General features: G+C 41.8%; 1 protein-coding gene across 1 annotated transcript in view; it reads right to left on the bottom strand.

Annotated features, from left to right (window-relative positions):
• The window catches only part of SAMD12 (sterile alpha motif domain containing 12), a 670,300-nt gene that overhangs the window by 228,945 nt on the left and 418,550 nt on the right, over nucleotides 1–22,805 (bottom strand). The window lies entirely within an intron of this gene.

Consider the following 22,805-nt stretch of genomic DNA (forward strand, 5'->3'; position numbering starts at 1 on the left):
TGGGGGGGTGTCGGCGCCTCGCTGGTTCCTTGCTCTCTCTGCCCCGGAACAGGAAGTAACCTGTTCTGGGGCAGAGAGAGCAAGGAACCAGCGAGGCGCCGACACCCCCCAGCGGCGTGCACCCGGGGCGGACCGCCCCACCGCCCCCCCCTTCCTACGCCACTGATAAATACTACTACTACTACTACTACTTGACATTTCTAAAGCGCTACTAGGGTTACACAGCGCTGTACAATTTAACATAGAAGGACAGTCCCTGCTCAAAGGAGCTTACAATCTAAAGGACAAATAAAGCTATTACTAATTGCATAATACACAATTGTGGATTTTAAGCATAATCACCACTCCAAAACCAGTTGTACAATGAACTATCTACTGTACCTGAATGTATATTCAAATTCAAATATGACAGCAAGGAGAGCACAGATCCAGCTAAGATGCCACACAGAGGTGTTTGTGATGTGAACAGCTACATTTGAGTCTAAAGTTATGCTGATATTTGATACTAACCTTCCTGCTTACAGAGATATCCATGCCACAACCCACACCACTTCACAGCAGCCGCACCACAGCACATCAGTCCTTGCATAGCACGCCGGTTCACAGCAGCATCAAGACACACTTCACAGCATGCATCGTCCAGATGCACCACTGGTCCACAGCAACATTTCACGCTGGTCCTCGAATAGCAAGCTGGTCCATAGCAGCTTTAAGATGCACCGCCAGAGCACCACAACACTGGTAAAAAACAAAACAAAACACCAGCAGATGGGAACTGTCTGGGGAGGGGGGGGGGGGGTGTCCTGGTTGGGGAAATGTCACTCATACAGTGGGAATTGTCCAGGGGGGAAATCTCCCTAGTTGGGAACTGTCCAGGGGGAACTGTCCAGTTGGGTACTCGTCGGATACCAGTATATCTATCCCAAATGCTCGGACCTCAAACCTCTGCTGATCCCCCAACCGAGTTAGGGCTCTCAATGTGGCCGTGAAACCAAAATGTTTACCCATACCTGTTCTAGAGCAGGTCTGCCTCTAATGTTCTAACACCCTATGCTATCTATTAAAATATTTTATTGTGTATTGTGTCGACATTGCAAGTAGCATATGATGCCACAATATGTACTGTTGAATATTGCTTTGCTGGAATTTTCTATTGCCTATGTGCAGATTGTTCTTGCTGGACAACACCACCTTGGGTGAATTATTGGAAAAAGGAGTAAATACATCCAAAATAATAAAACAAACAAAGTCTTAGAAGCAATGACAGTGGGAAGACTCTGGGAAAAGTCAGGAGGAATTAAACCAGGAGGATATTCAGTGTGCCCTTTTTTTGCAGAAAATATTCAGCTAATGGCCTATACTGATCCAAACGCATCCTGATTTATTTTCCTTCAACTCATATCTATCAGCTGTATCTTCTAGAACCCATGGTATAAATTAAATCCATTGAATTCAACACAGGGTCATGTTCTGTATTTAGGGATTTCTTTAAGAATTTTGGGCTGTATTTCTGATCCACAGCTTTCCCTTAGCCTTCAGATTGCTTCAGTGCACGTTTCTCTTTTGCACATCAATAGTCCATTTCTATTTGCACATTTTTAAATACAGCAGCTCTTACTACTCTGAATTTTACTTTGTTAGACTCAGACTACTGCATTTCACTCTACTGTGATCTTTTAGTCACTTTAATTCATCATTTGCACCTGATATTGAATACTGCAGTTAAGTTGATTTTGCATGCCAAAAGGTTTAATCATATTACAGCCCTTCTTAAACAGTCACAGTGACTCTAGTTAGCTGCAGGATTAAGTTCAAAAACAGTATCATGACCACAGGGCTTTTTATGCAGGGCTCTCCTATTATCTATTTGCTATCCTAATTCCATACATTCCCATTAGATACTTATGATCATAAAATCAAAATTGTCCACTGCTAAACTTGATTCTACAAGGCAGTTGACTTTTTACTGTCTTGCAGTGACTCTGTGGAATGCTCTGCCATTGTATCTTAAACAGGAGACCAATTTTAAAAATTTAGTAAGTTGTTAAAAACTTAATTCTATTTTCCGGCTTTTCTGGAAGACTATTACTGCATTGTAAAGATGGAGAATTCCACTGCCACTGGAGACCTCTTTCTCCCTAAATTATATTCAAATCTTCCTTTCCCTCTCCCATATTTTAGTTTCTATTTGTAAACGTCTTTGATTTGAGCCTCAAGAAGTGCAGTATATCAAGTTTCCAAATAAAAAATGGCAGATGACTGGGAGGAGAGGCTGGTGGAAGTTGAAAATGATTGGGATAGGGTTGGGGGAGAGTGTTAGTGGGGAAGAGAGTTTTTGGAAAAATGTGGTTTGGGAGAGACAGTCTAGAGCAGGGGTAGGCAACTCCGGTCCTGGTCTAGAGAATCAAAATTAATTTGCACCGACAACGTCATTAGAGTGGGACCCACCATCCTTTATTGCTCAAGGCTCTAGGTAATATCCACTTTATCTGCCACTAGTCCTGGCTTTCACACAAGTTTTTTTTGCCAGTGTGGTCTTCACTTCTAAAACAGAAACACAGAAACAGGGAAAATGATAGCAGATAAAGACCACATGGCCTATCTAGTCTGTTCATCAATTCCAACTACTAATCTCTACTATCCCTACTATATATATGGCTATGTGATCCCTATGAGGAGGAGGGGCTGAAGTGGCTAGGGCTCTTCAGCTTGGAGAAAAGACGCTGAGGGGAGATGATAGATGTCTATAAAATAATGAGTGGAGTGGAACGGGTAGACGTGAATCACTGATTTACTCTTTCCAAAAATACTAGGACTAGGGGGCATGCAATAAAGCTACAAAGTAGTAAATTTAAAACAAATCAGAGAAAATATTTTTTTGCTCAATGTGTAATTAAACTCTGGAATTTGTTGCCAGAGAATGTGATAAAAGCAGATAGCTTAGTGAAGTTTTAAAAAAGTTTGGATATCTTCCTAAAAGAAAAGTCCATAGGCCATTATTAAGATGGACTTCCGAAAATCCACTGCTTATTTCTAGGATAAGCAGCATAAATTGTATTGTACAGTTTTGGGATTTTATCAGGTACTTTGACTTGGATTGGCCACTGTTGGAAACAGGATACTGGGCTTGATGAACCTTCGGTATATCCCAGTATAGCAATTCTTATGTTCTTATCCTCTGTGCTTGTCTCATGCTTTCTTGAATTCAGATAGTCTTCATTTCTACCACCTCCACTGGGAGGTCATTTAATGTATCCACCATCCTTTCCAAAAAGAAGCATTTCCTTAGATTACTCCTGAGTCCACCCCCTTTTATTTATTTTTGTTACATTTGTATCCCACATTTCCCCACACATTTGCAGGCTCAATGTAGCTTACACAATACTGTGAAGGCATTCGCCAAGTCTGGTATGGGAATAGTACAACATGTTATAGTGGGATAGGGAAGATAAGATTCAATCAAGTTGGGTTTGAGGTAAAAGGGTTTGTCAATGTTCAATACGATCTTTGATAGTGAAGTGTTGCAGGGGTGAGTCACCTAAGTTGGGTCATTTGGCTATGCCTTTCCGAATAGGTGAGTCTTTAATAATTTTCTGAATTTTAGGTCATCATAAGTTGTTTTCGCAATTTGTGGCAGTGCGTTCCATAGGCGCGTGCTTATGTAAGAGAAGTTGGACGCATGGGTTGTCTTGTATTTTAGTCCTTTGCAATTTGGGTAGTGGAGATTCAGATAAGACCGTGATGAAGTGGTACTATTTCTGATTGGGAGATTGATTAGGTCAATCATGTAACCTGGGGCTGCACCGTAGATAATCTTATGGGCTAAGTTGCAGATTTTGAAAGAGATATGTTCCTTGATAGAAAGCCAGTACAGTTTCTCACGGAGTGGTGTGGCGCTTTGGAATCGTGTCTTACCAAATATCAATCTGGCTGCTGTGTTTTGTGCCATCTGGAGTATCCTTGTGAGTTGTTCCTTACATCCTGCATAGATTCCATTGCAATAATCGACATGGCATAATACCATTGATTGAATTAAATTACGGAAAACATCTTTTGGGAAGAAAGGTTTTAAATGCTTGAGTTTCCACATTGAATTGAACATTTTCTTTATGGTGGAGTTGACTTGGGACTCAAGTGTAAGATTTCGATCGATAGTAACACCTAATATTTTGAGACTATCAGAGATGGGAAGGGAACAATCTGGAGTAAATAAGGTTGTTGGTTTATAGTTGTTGAACTGGGATGAGAGGATAAGGCAATGCGTTTTATCGGTGTTCAGCTTCAATTGAAACGAGTTTGCCCATGAGTGCATGATGTTCAATCCACTCTTGATATCGTTGGAGATTTCTGATAAATCATGTTTAAAAGGGATATAGATTGCAACGTCATCAGCATAGATGAACGGGTGGAGATCTTGATTTGATAGGGACTTGGCCAATGGGATCATTAATATGTTGAAGAGTATTGGTGATAGAGGTGAACCTTGAGGAACTCCACAGTCTGATTGCCATGCTGATGATATATTTGTATTAGATTTAACTTGGTATGACCTGGTGGTCAGAAAGCTTTTGAACCAATCAAGTACTGTACATTTCCACCAATTCCAAAGTGATCTAGAAGTCGAAGAAGTATACTATGGTTAACCATATCGAATGCACTCGACATGTCGAATTTGAGTAGGAGTATGTTATTACCTAAGGCTATTTCATTCTTGAATTTGGCCAATAGGGTGACCAGCACAGTTTCGGTACTGTGGGAAGGGCGGAAACCAGATTGAGATTCATGTAATAAAGAGATTTTGTCCAAATAGTTAGTGAGCTGTTTGGTCACTAAACTCTCCATCAGTTTAACTATAAGTGGGATAGATGCAACTGGACGATAATTGGTGATGTCATTTGTTTTTTTTTCTTTGCGTCCTTCATCCTATGCCTCCTTGTTCCAAAGCTTCCATTCAACCGAAAGAGGCACTCCTCTTATGCATTTATGCCATAGAGGTATTTAAATATCTGTATCATATTTTCTCTCTCCCACCTTTCTTAAAAAGTACACATACTGAGATCTTTAAGCCTATCCCTGTATACTTTATGGCAAAGAGCACTGATCATTTTAGTAAACATCCTCTTGACCAACGCCATCCTGTTTATATCTCTTCATTTATTTATTTATTTCATCTGTATGTCTATGAGGGTTACAAATAACATACATAATAATTTCACAAATAATACAAATAACATTTTAAAACACATAAAAACATTAAAATAATGTAGAAACTTGGATCAGCATAGCCCACAATTAAATAGGAATAACATGCCATAATTTGGTTTTAAATAGGATAAGCCTACCTAAAAGCTTTTAAGTGTTTGTGAAAAGGCAAAACTGATAGAATCAATTTTAGCTACCATGGAAGTGAATTCCATAGACCTGACCATGCAAGAAACTGAATTCTTGCTTGAAAATCTTCAAAACGAACCTGGCAAAATGATGGAATATCTAGCAAAAATATATCCATCAATTTCAATTGTCATGCTGGTTGATTTGGTCGCAAAGAGGAAGCAATACTTAACAGCACTGCGTTATTCAGAGCTTTATGAAAATCATAAACTGTATATACTATATAATGGGCAACCAATACAAACCCTTCAAGATTAGTGTGATATGTTCAAACTGTGAAGATCCTGATATTACTTGTGCGAACACATTTTGTGCAATCTGGAATGCATGCAATGATGATTGAGGCAACCCTAAATATAGCATATTACAGTAATCAAAATAGGGCATTATCAAACTTTAAGCTGTTGTCTTCAGAATTATACACAGAACAGGCACCAATATTTTGAAATGGTTTGGGCTGCCAAAGACACAGTTAAGGTACTTGCTCAGTACTCACTGGCACCCACAGAGCTGGCTCCTTTCATACACAGTACTCTAGATGAGGTCTCATCATAAACTAATACAGAAGCACTATTACCTCCTTTTTCCTGCTGGCCAGTCCTCTCTTTCTGGCGTTTGATAACTGCTTTTTGTAACTGTTTGGCTGCCTTAAGTTCATTATAAACAATCACTCCCAAGTTCCACTCATCTTTCATACACAAGCATAGGAACCAGCTCTGTGGGTGTTGCAGATGCTTGAGCACCCCCAATATTGAACAAACTCTAGGGAAGGGTAATTTCCATTGAGTTTAGCACCCCCAATCATTTTGAAAAGTTGGGTCCTATGTACATATGAGCTAAATTCTAGCCCACTCTTAATGCTATCCACACCATCTGGGAGTCTACCCTACTGCAGATTTTGGTATTATCTGCAAAGAGGAAAAACCTACCAAACAGTCCTTTTGCAATATTGCTTACAAAAATGTTTAAAACAACTAGACCAAGAGCTAATCCCGCTGGTACATCACTGGCAATGTACCTTTCCTCAGAGTGAACTCTATTTACCACACAATGTCATTGATTTATGCCAAATTTTGGCTAATTTCAAACCTATCTATGGGCTTCTTTTACATGGGAATTAAATGGACTTCTTTGCATTCAGCACATGCTAGTCAATATTACCGCTTTGTAAAAGGAGCCCTATTTTGTCAGGAATTAATTGAGAAGGAAGTGGAAGGGAAAAATCAGTATTTTTATTTATTTATTTATTTATTTAATACATTTATACCCCACATTTTCCCACTAGTTGTAGGCTCAATGTGGCTTACATAGAACCGTAGGGAAGACTACAGTACAGAAAAGTACAATTAAACAATGTAAGAGTAAGGTAATAGACAGATAGGTATCATTTAAACAAGTAAGGTAGCAAAAGATAATACAAAGCTACATGCTAATAAGGTTGATGAATCTTGCTGAAAACCAGGAATGGGTAGTTTAGGTTGAGTCAGGAAAGTAAGCCTTCTTGAACAGGATGGTCTTCAATAATTTTCTAAAATTTAGATAGTTCTGGGTTGATTTTACGGACTTGGGTAAAGCATTCCATAGTTGTGTGCCTATGTAGAAGAAGTTGGAGGCGTAGGCAGATTTATATTTAAGGCCAGCCATTACAATCAGGATAATGTAACTTTAGGTAGGATAGGGTTGAACTGGAACTGTTTCTAGGTGGTATGTCAACCAGATCAAGCATGTATTCGGGAACTACACCATAAATGATCCTGTGAATCAGGGTGCAGATCTTAAAGGCAATACGTTCTTTGATGGGAAGCCAATGTAATTGTTCACAAATGACAACGGTTTACTAAATGTAAATTAGCCTGGTTTCAGAACTGGCAGTAGGAATTAAACTTAACTGCTGGCATTATTAGATCAGGTTTATCATTTCTTAGATAAAGACATTTTAAGTTCTTCTGTTAGTGTTAGATCTGTCAGCAGTGCTTGAACTAGTTGAGTTAGATATCTTGATGGACAGATGTAGGGGCTTAAGGTTAGGTGGTTTGCTGCTAGAGTGGATCTTTTATGATGGAGAGGCAGTTTAAAGTATGGAATATGGTGGGACAATAATATAAGTTTTTTTCTTGGTCGAGGGGATCATTATTCTCCCTATTTTTTAATATTTATTCGTAACCTCTAGGAGAATTAGAAAATTTGGGGGGGTGACATTTTATGCAAATGCCGATGATATACAGTTGCTGAAGCCATTGGAGGGTGAATTAACTGGGGTGGGGGAGCAGCTGAATTGCTGTCTGCAGGAGGTGAACATCTAATTGGAAAATAATGGACTGGTAGTAAATGTGGAGAAGACAACTTGTCTGTGTTTTGGAGAGTTACAAAAAGGTGGACTGCAGGGCAATTACGGTCAATGGTGAATAATGTGGAGATGAAATGGATGGAGTGAGGGAGGATTGGTCAGGTGCAGGTCATGAGTATTATGAGGAACACTTTGTACCAGCTAGGTTTAATGCATCAACTGTGCTTCTATTTAGGATTTGGCATGGTGCAATTTCTGCTAGTCCCTGGTATTATCTACCCTGGATTATTATAATACCTTATATATAGGCATATCAGCTAGGCTGGGTAAAAAACTGATGATTTGCACACAGCCAGAATGTTAATAGGAGCAAAAATGCTAGAGAGTACTTGGCCTTCTCTGAGAAAATTGCACTGACTTCCATTTAAAGAGCAGTGACTGTTTAAATTATTGATAGTGACTTTTTTTTTTTTTAGTTTAAACTTTATTTTCACTGAGGTGCCAAAAAACAAATACAATATAAAATAGTAAAACCACCTCAAAGCCCCAAATATAGTACATAGTGTACAGCCTATTGACAAATCTAATGACGCCCAGATCTTTCTAAACACTGAAAATCTCTATCTCTTAATTGCAGCAATTTCTTCACACTTCCTAGTGAGACACACAGTATTTCACCAAGCTGTTTAAAGATCAGAGGTCTTTATGTTCAAGTGTACAGTGCTGAGTACGTCCAGGAGCACTATAGAAATGATAAGTAGTAGTAGTAGTAGTAGCATTGGCATAGCTACGGGGGGCATTGGGGACCCAGGCATCCCAACTCCAATCTCAGGCCCCACAAATCTGGTGGCCGGTCAAGTGCCTGGGTTTTGGGCATTACTGGCTGCCCTCCCACTCCCTGGTTCAGCAATCATGCCAGCTCCTGTTCTCAATCTAACCACCTTGGTTAGATCTCTCCTACTCTCTTTCGACTCCCTGCAGCACTGCCTTCTTCAATTTTTCGATCCACCAACAGCATCAGTAAGGTAAGCACACGACCTTCGGCGGCCCAGAAGCTTTCCCTCTGCTGCATTTTCTTATCCTGCATAGACGGGATGCTGCAACACAGGAAGACCTTCCGAGGCCACCAAAGACAGTATGCTTACCTCACTGACGCTGCCGTCGGCCCAGAAAATTAAAGAAGGCAGCAGTGCTGGAAGCCGGAACTAAGGGAGCGAGTGGGAAACAGCTGACCAAGGCAGTTAGACTGAGACAGCTGAAGCCCACGAGGCAAGTCTCCCTTTCCCTGTCCTCTGTTCACCCATCATCCTCGTTACTCAAACAAAGCAAGCAAATCTATGAGCATCTCTATCCACATTGTCAATCTTTATTGTTGGTTGCATTTTTATTTGATCTCACTTATATTTTTCAACATGCCAGCTTGTACAGCATATGGATGTACACAGAAGAAGTATTGGTTTCATCGGTTAGAGTAGTAATTAGTTCTAAATCATAATCATTGTGTCATTTGGAGGGGCTGGTTATAGGAATTCACTTTATTCTGATGTTTTCACCTAGTAAAAGACCAACAAAACAGACATTATGAGTATCAAGTGCTTAACAATCAGACTTACAATTTATAGTACAGTTAAAAAAATCATTAATTAGGTTGAGCCCTGGGATCATTTAACATATTTTTTCCTGTGCCAACATCAAAAGAAAAAGATGGCCTGTGGGAACTTGCTCCTTTTGTTTTGTGGATTGCAGTGGTATATTATAAAAATGCACTTGCCTTTTTTTATTACTACTATTTCACAGATAAGGTATTGAATAATGAGGGAAGGGTTTCCTTCATGCAGAACTGTCCAGAGTCAGTCTAAATGTGCCAACATTGGCCAGTTCAGCACACTATTAGCTGCCAAGTTCATATAAAGTTAATTATGTTCAATAGAAAATAAATCTGTAGACTTAGGTTGTTTGCTATGTGAAATTTCCATCACTGTTTCATTATTGCTACCAAATATTACATATTAAGGGCATTTGCTTTAAACTTTGTTTTAATTAGTTTATCCAGTCCTTACATGCACATGATTTTACTTGTTTTGGACTGCTTTGGTTCCTACTGATCTGTACATCTAGGATTTTGGAAGATGGAAATGAGAAAATAAAATTAAGTTTGGATATACTCTGTAGAAACTGTTGTTTACTTTTGCAGTGTGTGTATGGATGCGTGTTCTGGTGTGTGCATGTCTATATATATAGCTGTGATTTCTGAACATGTGGCATCATTAAAGGACAGGCTTTTAAATGTCCAGTTGGATATATATATATATATATATGCTAATCTCAACTTTGTTAAATGTTTCAGACTTATCCATCTACTTGCTCCCAGGACATAACTGAATTCTATTATTCTGTTTCACTGTATGTTCAGATGTAAGCCACATGAAGACTAACTCAAAATAACCTATTGCTTAGCTGGGCCCTAGCATTACCATATTGAACATGCGACCATACCATGCCTCTGTGGTTATGTTCCACTAATAAGTTAAAGGATTAATTGGCTTTCTTGAAATGATTATATAACCGTTGGATGCATGACTAGGAACACACTTATTTTTTCAGTATCACAATTTCTCATGTATGGGAGAAGCGGGTGGGAGGAACACTGTCAGGAACTTTAGGGAGAGAAAGTAGTATAACCAGAGGAAGGGACAAGAAGACTTATTTTATTAATACAGCTTACATAAGTACATAAGTAATGCCATACTGGGAAAAGACCAAGGGTCCATCGAGCCCAGCATCCTGTCCATGACAGCGGCCAATCCAGGCCAAGGGCACCTGGCAAGCTTCCCAAACCTACAAACATTCTATACATGTTATTCCTGGAATTGTGGATTTTTCCCAAGTCCATTTAGTAGCGGTTTATGGATTTGTCCTTTAGGAAACCGTCCAACCCCTTTTTAAACTCTGCTAAGCTAACCGCCTTCACCACTTTCTCCGGCAACGAATTCCAGAGTTTAATTATACGTTGGGTGAAGAAACTTTTTCTCCGATTTGTTTTAAATTTACTACACTGTAGTTTCATCGCATGCCCCCTAGTCCTAGTATTTTTGGAAAGTGTGAACTGACGCTTCACATCCACCTGTTCCACTCCACTCATTATTTTATATACCTCTATCATTTCTCCCCCTCAGCCGTCTCTTCTCCAAGCTGAATAGCCCTAGCCTCCTTAATCTTTCTTCATAGGGAAGTCGTCCCATCCCCGCTATCATTTTAGTCGCCCTTCGCTGCACCTTTTCCAATTCTACTACATCTTTCTTGAGATGCGGCGACCAGAATTGAACACAATACTCAAGGTGCGGTTGCACCATGGAGCGATACAATGGCATTATAACATCCTCACACCTGTTTTCCATACCTTTCCTAATAATACCCAACATTCTATTCGCTTTCCTAGTCGCAGCAGCACACTGAGCAGAAGGTTTCAGCGTATTTTATATTTGTTGTAGAGCAAAGCTGAGGGATATGTGCCACTGCAGTAATTATATTTCAGGATACGGTGATGTACGTTTAGAGGTTGCTCAGACTCAATTCTTCTATAATGGCAAAGTTTAAGTTATGGGATAATGCAACTTCATTTAAAAATGTCAGTGTTTCCAAGGATTCCATAGGTGTGCATGAAGTCGCCCCTGGTTAGTGCTGATTAACAGTGGCACTGTCTGCTTAAGTGCAACTGCCACTGAATATCAGTGTTAGGCAGGCAGGAGACTCTCCTGCCCAATTATATTGCTTTAAATAACGACCCCCCAAGTTTTTATCTTTTCCCAAAATTAACTGATTTTTGTTCCTGTCTTAGTAAAGAGTAAAGAAAGAAGTACTGACCACTTGGGATCTTCCAGAGTGTGAGCGTGAGGTCCATTATGCATTTCTGTGATGGCTCTACTTTCAGTTTTCACACTTGGAAATGTCTCTGGAGCCACCATCCTTGTAAAGTATGTGAAGCACTGAAAGGATGAGCCTGTTAATGTAGCCACCAGGGCTACTGTCTTCACAAACTGTGTGCACAGAGTCAGACCTTTAGCTGTTTGCAAAAGCACAAAATGTGTGCCAGAAATATTCCTAAAATATCCTTGGTTAATCGAGGCCCCCCTGACACCTTTTCACTGTGAAAATAAAACACTCAGAATGTGTGAAACATGTGTCTGTAGTTTTGGGAAATAAAAATGGCCAAATCAAAATTCAGTTTCTGATGTGACTGGAAAAATTACATGAAAAAAAAAAGAAAGAAAGAGAGGGGGGGGGGGGGGGGAGGTTGAAGGGGGGTGGGAGAGGGAGTAGCTAGAGGAGAGATGCGGGAGGGGACTGGACGTCTTGAGAGTTGGATGTTCTGGTGGAGGTAAGGCTCTGGTAATAAGTCATCGCTGCAGGGACCAGGAACAAGATTTGATCCCTCGGTTAATGAGAAGTCCTATCTCGATGGAGACTGGATATTGAGTAGCTGATAGATCTTTAGGCATAGAGGGTCCTGAATAGCTGCATATCACAGCCTAACCAGTACATCAACACGAAGCTCCCACGCCTGCGGAACATACTGGGGATGGGACGGAGATTGGGAGGGGGGAAGAGTGGTGGGGAAAACAAAATAAAAGTTTGACCCTGGTTAAATTTTAGAAAAAGTATGTATAGTACACTAGAAACGTTCTGTAATACTGTTTATATTATTGTGCTGTACCATATTGAGGTGTCAATAAAATAGTTGAAACATAAAAAAAAGAAAGAAAGAGAAATCAAAACATATCACTGTTTTAAAATGCATGCTGTGTGCCTTCAATAAATGAAACCTTACTTCTTATGAATAATATGCTAATACAAAAAAAAAAGAAAAAAAACACTTAAAGGGGATAATTTGGTAATTGGTTGCCACCATTTAAGCGCCCTGGGCCCGCAAAGTAGGAGCTTATCCCATAATGGAACCAAGATGCCTAGGTTCTGTAAAAGAATGCAAATGCAATTCATTTAACAGTGTGCCTAACTTCTAGGCACCCATACTTATGCCAAGTTAGAGCTGATGTAAGTGCCAGCACCTAAATGTGGCAGGACGTGGATAATTTAGAATATTCTGTAAGATAAGCATGTGAATAGGAGCCTCGCCTTACTACTAGTAATCATTTCTTTAATGCTACTAGATGTACGCAGCGCTGTATACATTATCCCCCAAATTCTGCATAGCGCAACTTCAGTTGTGAGCCCAAATCTGGTCATATTTAGATTTTCGTGAACAGCTTAATTGGCTTAATAAAGCCAATCAGTGCTGATAATTGCACTTAAGAAATTATTGCCACTAATTGGCTTTAATTAGAATGTACGCGCTTAACTTTCTAAGCGTATTCTATAAAGTGATGCACATAAATTCTAAGACACAGATCTGAAAAGGGGGCATGGGCATGGCCATTCCTAGAATTTATGCGCACTGTTATAGAATATGCCCGTTCCATGTGTAACTTAAGCGTCAGCATTTTCACCAGGTTTTAATTGGTGTAAATGGCCGTAACTAAATATAGTTGCAGGAAACAGGCACTGGGCGTATTCTATAAACTATGCATAATGTGAGCCCTTCCCACGCCGCTTGGCTGTGCTATGCCCTACCCAGTCCTGGGGCTCAACTCCACGCCAGGTTCTCTAGGTAACTCTGGATATTTGGCAGCTCAAACAATAGCAAGCAAGTCAGAAAAGTTCCTGTATTTTATTGAGAATAGTCTCTTCCCTGGGCTATATGCCTCCCTGGGCTTAGTACATAGCCTCAGCACACTTACAGTTACAACTTAGCAACGGAAAAGAAAAACAAAAACAAATTTTTTTCCAACGGGCATTAACGTAGCCCTCAGCCCCACAGTCCAAGTCCTTCCATCCCCAAATTCGTCAAGTCCACTAACCCTTGGGCAAAAGTTCCAACACTTTACCCAGCAAAAAAGTTCCAATACTTTACCCAGCAAAAAGGTTCCCAAGGTTCAGTCAGCAAAAAGGTTCTCAAAGTTCATTCTGCAAAAAGGTTCTCAAAGTTCATTCAGCAAAAGGTTCTGCTTCCCTCTCAAACTCAAGTCATCCATACCCTCTCCTCAGAGAACAACATGAGAAAAGGGGACCCTCTCCCTTTCATACCAGCCATTAACTCCTGGTATCCTCCTCAAGGGTCACGTTTGAGCCCAAGGCCAGGTGGTAGCTACCTTTCCAGGGAACCTGCTCAGATACTTCCATGGGCTTTCCTCCCAATGTATTGAATTAAATTGTTTATCAAGGTTGCTAGCAGGCCCTTAGATTGCCCCCTTTTTTTTTTTTACCTGGGCTAAAGCAGAAATATCCATGGGTTCTACCCCCATCCCTCCACCAACCTCTTTGGTCTCTGGAAACACCCCTCCCGGCAACCACTCCATAGGTTCTATTTGTCATCCTTGCCTCCCCAGCTGCTCCCAATCTTTATCATGAGCTTGTTCAAAGGCTTCCTGTTCCTCTCCCCTGGGAACCTGGGAGTTGTAGTCCGGTTCACCTTCTCTAAGGGAGTCTAGTGGCCTCCTCTGGGAATCTGGGGCATTACAGTGCTGGTTAGCCTTTCTAGACGAATCAGGTGATTCTACCCGGGGATGCTGGGATTGTTAGTCCCTCCATAGTTCCCACCCACGCCTGCCTCTCCAGCACCCCAGTCTGGAGTTTCGGTTCCTAGATCTGACTGTCCCATCACCTGTGTCACAACAAATTTAGGCATATTCTATAAACCACCCCTAAGTTTAGGCATAGTTTATAGAATACGCCTAGGCATATTTTTGTTCGGCACCAATTTTGTAAGCATCATAAATAGAATCTAGTCTGTCTGTATTATTTAGATTGAAAGCTCTTTTGAGCTTTGCATCAGGTGTTCAGCGCTGTGTGCATCTGGTAGTGCTATACAAATGCTAATAATAATAATATGCAGATACTTTCCACTGTTCCCTCTAAGCTGAGCGGGAGTCCTCCAACTGCATTGCTGCCAGTGGGGAGTGGTGCTTTAATATCGTGTTTTCAGGGGCAGATGATCGAAAGCCCCGCACTATTCCAAACAGCGCTCTAAAAATAACGTTGGATCAGCACGGGGCTTTACTGACCCTATGATCAGAAACAGCATGCAAATTTATGTGCGCTATTGTCTCTGATCATGGGGTAAAGTGCGGGAGGATTGTGCCTGAGCACCTTGAAGAATGGTCCAGAATTTGTCAGCTATGATTTAATGCTGAAAATTGCAGGGTCATGCATTTGGGCTGCAAACACCCGAGGGAATGGTACACTTTAGGGCAGTGATTTTCAACCCTTTTCACCTTGTGGCACACTGACCTGGCACAAAAAATCGTCACAGCACACCATTAGATTTTTTTACAGACATATTTTATCTGAACAAGTATTTACTGAAATATTCAAGCTCTCAGGCAGCACTTCTAACACAACTGTTACTACATTGAAGCCAGTATAAATAATAGAGCATCCTCTCTCTCTCTGATTGTATACCTCTTCTCAATACTACAGGAAGCCCTGCTCCAAACACACCTACCTGTGCATTACAACTACAGAAAAACCCCTATTCCGTTCCGACACTTATCCAACAACTCAGGGTGCCTTATTCCACTTCCCCCTTGCCCCCTCCCATGCATTTTTCCACTCTAGGAGGAACCTGTACTTCTGACATTTCCTCCAGTTCCCCAGCACATGCTTTCCTGGAAATCAGGGCCACTGAGAGACACAGCTGGGCCCGGGACAAGACTGGATTGCCGCGCCTCATGCTTGCCCCCCCCTGCACCGCCATCCCATCCCCTTTCTGTCTCCGCTGCGCCCTTGCTCTGTCCTCTCCTGCTCCAGTGATCCTGTATGCCAGGAGTCGGGACCCGGATGATTGCATTAACGCGATATTGTGTTAATGTAATCATCCGGATCCTGGGCAGCACGCAGGAGCAGGAGAGGACAGACCTGGAAGCAGGCAAGAAGAAGCTTGCTTGCGCCGGGTCAACCCCAGGCCCCCCATTGGAGGTCAGACCCGGAGAATTTTGCTCCCCCCCATCCCCCCCCCCCATGTCTGCGGCCCTGGTGGAAATAAACTAAAGATGGTGTTACTCTTTGTGCCTCTCCCCTTGTAATGCAGCCTAGTCCCATAAATACTGCATTCAGCTTGGTTCTGTCAACCCCTTGCATCAATGCCTACTAGTAAATGGTTGTAGGTAGTATATTTTCATTGGACTAACTTTAGCATGCCATTACCCACATATTCGCTGGCCTTTATTTTCAATCTAGCCAAGTAGACTTCACTACTAGTCTGGTGGTAACATAGCTTTATTAGAAACTATGGAAGCTTGTGACTCTCTTTGACACACTCTCTGTCTATCTCTCTGTCACACACACACAGTCACTCTGTCTCTCACACACACTCTCTCTCTCTCACACAAACACACACACACACACGCACACACACACACACACACACACTCTGTCTCTCTCTCATTCTCTCTCTGACACACACACTCCATCTCTCACACACACTCTCTCTCCCTCAAACATACACACTCCGAGGAAAACCTTGCTAGCGCCTGTTTCATTTCTCTCAGAAATGGGCCTTTTTTACTAGTAACAATATAAAACATTAAAATCCCATAAAAGAATGATTAATCAATAAATAATAAAAAATATAGTTCATAGTAACAAAAAATTGAGAAAATGGGAAATGCTGCCATTTCACAGCCATGCTAAAAATGGCCTCAGCATGTGAGAAAGCCCTGCACTATCCATTTATTTATTAGGATTTATTTACCACCTTTTTGAAGGAATTTACTGAAGGCGGTGTACAGTAAGAATAATAAACATGAGCAATAGACAATTACAGAATTAGAAATATTCAAATAACAATTCAAAGTATGGCATAGTACACTACTTACATTGTCAACACAATATGTAATAGAACATTTTAATAGAAAGCGTAGGGTATAAGCAAATACGGAACATATAGATAAGTAAGAGAATAATAGGACTTAGAAAATAAGATTACTAATTTAAGAAAGTTGCACATGAGGTCAGAGAGGTGATTAAAAGTTATCTCAGCTAGGGTAGGAGTGGATAAATAACGATACATTGTAAGCCACATTGAGCCTGCAAATAGGTGGGAAAATGTGGGATACAAATGCAATAAATAAATAAATTAAAAATAAATAAATAAACATGTCCTGCTGCAGTTTGTGCAGGTGTCACTCTTTATGTGTGTGAGTGAAACTAACTAGTGATAGCGCTGGACACTTTTTAGTGCAGCTGAGTAAAAAGGCCTCTTTATTTTTCCAATCATTTAGCTTGTCAGCCTTGAATGGTTTGTTGTGCTTCATAAATCCTACTGCTAGTGCTCTTACTATTTCTGCTGTCTCTACTGAGACCCATGTTGGTCTCTTTTTTACTCTTATCGTTGCCAGCTTCTCTCACACAGATTTGTTATTCTTCTTAGGGCTTTTTTTAAAAATTGTTAATGGAACCATTAATATGAACTAATATTTAACGTGGGCACCATGCAGATATGTGTGTTAACTGCCTAATAAGGAAGGAAGGAAGTGAGGAATGGTCTGGAAATGTATTTTCTCTGGTTAATGGGGGTTAGTTACCGTTTGTTGTATGCAGCAAACAACACAGTGTAGTTAGCGTTACCTATTCAAGTGGCATTCAGTTAACATGCAGTAAAGAACTTTTCTCTCTGTTAACTGAATGACAAAATGTTGGACATGTCCTCAACAGTAACATGATGGCTTTGCAGTTACTATATGTTAATTTTGGCTTTGAACCTACAGTAATGACAACATCTTACTGTATTTTAATAAATAGGCTCCTTATTGACTGTATTTGCTCAGTACTATTTGAACCCTTGATGCCTCTTCAAAGTCCCTTATGATTTTGAAGCCAGTTCTCCTGAAGTCCAGGACCCTTGAACCACACTGTATGGTAATCACTGGAACCTACAATTTCTGGTACCATGACTCTGACTGAGGTTGTCAGTCCAGTATAGCTCTGATGGGCTCTTTTTCTCTGTACTGGAAGCCTGCATATTATCTTCATGTAGATGAAAGAGTTCCACTATTTTTGTAGGGCAACCCATAGTCATCTAGCTTCCCCTTGCTCTCCATGCACTTCAGTGATACCTTTGAATTCCTAAAAGGAAGGCCTAGGGCCCAATATTCAGGCTGAGGCAGCCAGCAGTTTTTAAGCTGCTTACAGCTGTAGGCTGAATTAAGCCCAGACATTCAATGCTGGATCATTTCCAGGCTCTGGCATTGAATATCCAGGTATGTGCAGTCACCAAGAAGAGAACTGGGCGCCACTATGTTCTGTAAACTGAGTGGGTGTCCTTTAACTTTATTGCTGTCAGTAGAGGGTGATGCTTCAATATTGTGTTTTCAATCACCAGGGACAGACAGGTTCCCTGGAATCCTGCAGAGCTTGTCTGTCCCTCACTATTGAAAAGGTAAGAGTGAAACAGGAACCCCTCTCACAAGACTGTAGGTGGAGGACTCCTGCTTGGCTTAGAGGGAACAGTTCTATTTCACTTAGTATCAATTTATGTAAATTTAAGTGGAGAAAAAAGGCTTCAGTATCGCCACCCAGTCAGCCAGAGAATATCCGACTATAAGGCGTGGGCCCGGCGAACCATCATCGCGCCAAAAAAACCTCCACAATAGTAAATGTCTTCAAAAGTTGTTAATAAGCAAATTCATGTATCCATAAATTACAGGATTTCCATATATTCAGTACTTTACAATCTAGTGATGTGTTAATACTGCTGGTTACTTATCTTGATTCCGATAAAGTTGGCTCCGTCACAACAATCTTAACCCAACAGGGAATTCCCGTTTCGCTATCGCTGCTTCAGGGGTTCACTACTCTTCTAAAGATTCATTTCACATTTCTCATCTCTTGCCGCTCATGGACACGTATATAATCCTGTGTCGCATCTGCTGCACTCCAAAGACCTGGAGAGGAGCCGGCTATCTTGGTACATGTGGGTACCAATGACATAGGAAAATGTGGGAGAAAGGTTCTGGAAGCCAAATTTAGGGTCTTAGGTAGAAAGCTCAAATCCAGATCCTCTAGGGTAGCGTTTTCTGAAATGCTATTGGTTCCGCGCGCAGGGCCCAAGAGACAGGCAGAGCTCCGGAGTCTCAATGCGTCGGATGAGACGATGGTGCAGGGAGGAGGGTTTTAGATTTGTTAGGAACTGGGCAACATTCTGGGGAAGGGGGAGCCTATTCCGAAAGGATGGGCTCCACCTTAACCAGGGTGGGACCAGACTGCTGGCATCAGCATTTAAAAAGGAGATAGAGCAGCTTTTAAACTAGAAATGGTGGGAAGGCCGACAGTTGCTCAAAAGCGCATGGTTCGGGATAAGGTATCTTTCAAAGATATCACCAAAACAGGGAAGATAGGGTATCCTGATAGTGAGGTTGCAAAAGAGACCGTAGTAGATCAGATGTCCTTAAATAAAAATAAAAATCAGACAAAAGATTGCAAATTAATACTGTCAAGTACTAAGCATGATGTAAACAGGAACAACAAACATAGTTTGAAATGTCTATATGCAAATGCCAGGAGACTAAGAAATAAGATGGGAGAGTTAGAATATATTGCACTAAATGAAAAATTAGATATAATAGGCATCTCTGAGACCTGGTGGAAGGAGGATAACCAGTGGGACACTGTCATACCGAGGGTAAAAATTATATCGTAGTGATAGGGTGGATCGAAATGGTGGAGGATTAGCATTGTATATTAAGGAGAGCCTTGAATCAAATAGATTGAAAATTCTGCATGAAACAAAACACTTCTTGGAATCACTGTGGATTGAAATTCCCTGTGTAAAGGGGAAAAGGATAAGAGTGTACTACCGTCTGCCTGGCCAGGATGAACAGACGGAAGCAGAAATGTTAAAGGAAATTAGGGATGCAAACAAACTGGGCAACACAATAATAATGGGTGATTTTAATTACCCCGATATTGACTGAGTAACTGTAACATCAGGGCATGCTAGGGAGGTAAAATTCCTTGATGAAATCAAGGACAGCTTTATGGAGCAGCTGGTACAGGAGCCGATGAGAGAAGGAAAAATTCTAGACTTAGTCCTTAGTGGAGCGCATGGTCTGGTGCGGGAGGTAATGGTGCTGGGGCCGCTTGGTAACAGTGATAATAATATGATCAGATTTGATATTAGCTTTGAAGTAAGTATACATAGGAAATCAAATATGTTAGCGTTTAACTTTAAAAAAGGAGACTATGATAAAATGAGAAGAACAGTGAAACAAAAACTGAGAGGAGCGGCTGCGAGGGTCAAAAATTTACAGCAGGCGTAGATGCTGTTCAAAATCACCATCCTGGAAGCCCAGGCCAAATATATTCCACGTATATGGAAGACCAAACGACAGCCGGCGTGGTTAAAAAGTGAGGTGCAGGAGGCTATTAGAGCTAAAGGAAAATCCTTCAGAAAATGGAAGAAGGAACCGAATGAAAATAATAAGAAACAGCATAAGGAATGTCAAGTCGAATGCAAAGCGCTGATAAGGAAGGCTAAGAGGGACTTTGAAAAAAAGATTGCGTTGGAGGCAAAAACACATAGTACATTTTTTTTTAGGTATATGAAAAGCAGGAAGCCGGCAAAAGAATCGGTTGGACCGCTAGATGACTGAGGGGTAAAAGGGGCGATCAGGGAAGACAAAGCCGTAGCGGAGAGATTAAATGAATTCTTTGCTTCGGTCTTCACCGAGGAAGATTTGGGTGGGATACCGGTTCCGGAAATGGTATTTGAAGCTGACGAGTCGGAGAAACTTAATGAATTCTCTGTAAACCTGGAGGATGTAATGGGGCAGTTCTACAAACTGAAGAGTAGTAAATTTCCTAGACCAGATGGTATTGATCCCAGAGTACTGATAGGACTCAAAAATGAGCTTGCAGAGCTATTGTTAGTAATATGTAATTTATCCTTAAAATCGAGTGTGGTACCGGAAGATTGGAGGGTGGCCAATGTAACGCCGATTTTTAAAAAAGGTTCCAGAGGACATCCGAGAAATTATATACCGGTGAGTCTGACGCTGGTGCCAGGCAAAATGGTAGAGACCATTATTAAGAACAAAATTACAGAGCATATTCAAAAGCATGGATTAATGAGGCACAGTCAACATGGATTTAGTGAAGGGAAATCTTGCCTCACCAATCTACTACATTTCTTTGAAAGGGTGAACAAACATGTGGATACAGGTGAGCCGGTTGATATTGTGTATCTGGATTTTCAGAAGGCATTTGACAAAGTACCTCATGAAAGACTCCAGAGGAAATTGGAGAGTCATGGGATAGGAGGTAGTGTTCTATTGTGGATTAAAAACTGGTTAAAAGATAGAAAACAGAGAGTAGGGTTAAGTGGTCAGTATTCTCAATGGAGAAGGGTAGTTAGTGGGGTTCCCCAGGGGTCTGTGCTCGGACCGCTGCTTTTTAACATATTTATAAATGACCTAGAGTTGAGAGTAACTAGTGAGGTAATTAAATTTGTTGATGACACAAAGTTATTCAGAGTTGTTAAATTGCGGGAGGATTGTGAAAAATTACAAGAGGACCTTACGAGACTGGAAGACTGGGTGTCTAAATGGCAGATGACGTTTAATGTGATCAAGTGCAAAGTGATGCATGTGGCAAAGAGGAACCCAAATTATAGCTACGTCATGCAAGGTTCCATGTTAGGAGTCACGGACTAAGAAAGGGATCTAGGTGTCGTCGTTGATGATACGTTGAAACCTTCTGCTCATAGGCGTAGTTTGACTGTTTCATTTGGGGGGGCAAAGAATGGGCGGAGCATATTAGCATATCATTTGCATATATACATATGCAAATGAATATGCTAATGTGGAGGAAGGAATTGAATTTACAGGCAAAATATCACAGATCACATTTCAAAAAGCTGACACATTTCAATTAATAAATTATGAATAAAATACTTTTATCTACCTTTGTTGTCTGATCATTTAGTTTTTCTATTCGCTTTGGTCCCAGTGTCTTCTGTTTTATTCAGTGTCTTCTTTCCAGTAGGCTTCCCTCTGCTCCCCACCCCTCGCAGTCCCATCCATCTCTTGCTCCTTCCTTCTGCTCCCCACCCCTCGCAGTCCCATCCATCTCCTGCTCCTTCCCTCTGCTTCCCACCCCTCCCAGTCCCATCCATCTCCTGCTCCTTCCCTCTGCTTCCCACCCCTCCCAGTCCCATCCATCTCTTGCTCCTTCCCTCTGCTTCCCACCCCTCCCAGTCCCATTCATCTCCTGTTCCTTCCCTCTGCTCCCCACCCCTCGCAGTCCCATCCATCTCCTGCTCCTTCCCTCTGCTTCCCACCCCTCCCAGTCCCATCCATCTCCTGCTCCTTCCCTCTGCTTCCCACCCCTCCCAGTCCCATCCATCTCTTGCTCCTTCCCTCTGCTTTCCACCCCTCCCAGTCCCATTCATCTCCTGCTCCTTCCCTCTGCTTCCCACCCCTCCCAGTCCTATCCCTCCCAGTCCCATCCATCTGTTGCTCCTTCCCTCTGCTTCCCACCCCTCCCAGTCCCATTCATCTCCTGCTCCTTCCCTCTGCTTCCCACCCCTCCCAGTCCCATTCATCTCCTGCTCCTTCCCTCTGCTTCCCACCCCTCCCAGTCCCATCCATCTGTTGCTCCTTCCCTCTGCTTCCCACCCCTCCCAGTCCCATTCATCTCCTGCTCCTTCCCTCTGCTTCCCACCCCTCCCAGTCCCATTCATAGGGTTACCATATGTGGTAACCCTACCCATTCATCTCCTGCTCCTTCCCTCTGCTTCCCACCCCTCCCAGTCCCATCCATCTGTTACTCCTTCCCTCTGCTTCCCACCCCTCCCAGTCCCATTCATCTCCTGCTCCTTCCCTCTGCTTCCCACCCCTCCCAGTCCCATCCATCTCCTGCTCCTTCCCTCTGCTCCCCACCCCTCCCAGTCCCATTCATCTCCTGCTCCTTCCCTCTGCTTCCCACCCCTCCCAGTCCCATCCATCTCCTGCTCCTTCCCTCTGCTTCCCACCCCTCCCAGTCCCATCCATCTTCCCTCTGCTCCCCCCCCCCCGAG

The sequence above is a fragment of the Microcaecilia unicolor genome, chromosome 1, assembly GCF_901765095.1.
Source record: "Microcaecilia unicolor chromosome 1, aMicUni1.1, whole genome shotgun sequence".
Taxonomy (NCBI): Eukaryota; Metazoa; Chordata; class Amphibia; order Gymnophiona; family Siphonopidae; genus Microcaecilia; species Microcaecilia unicolor.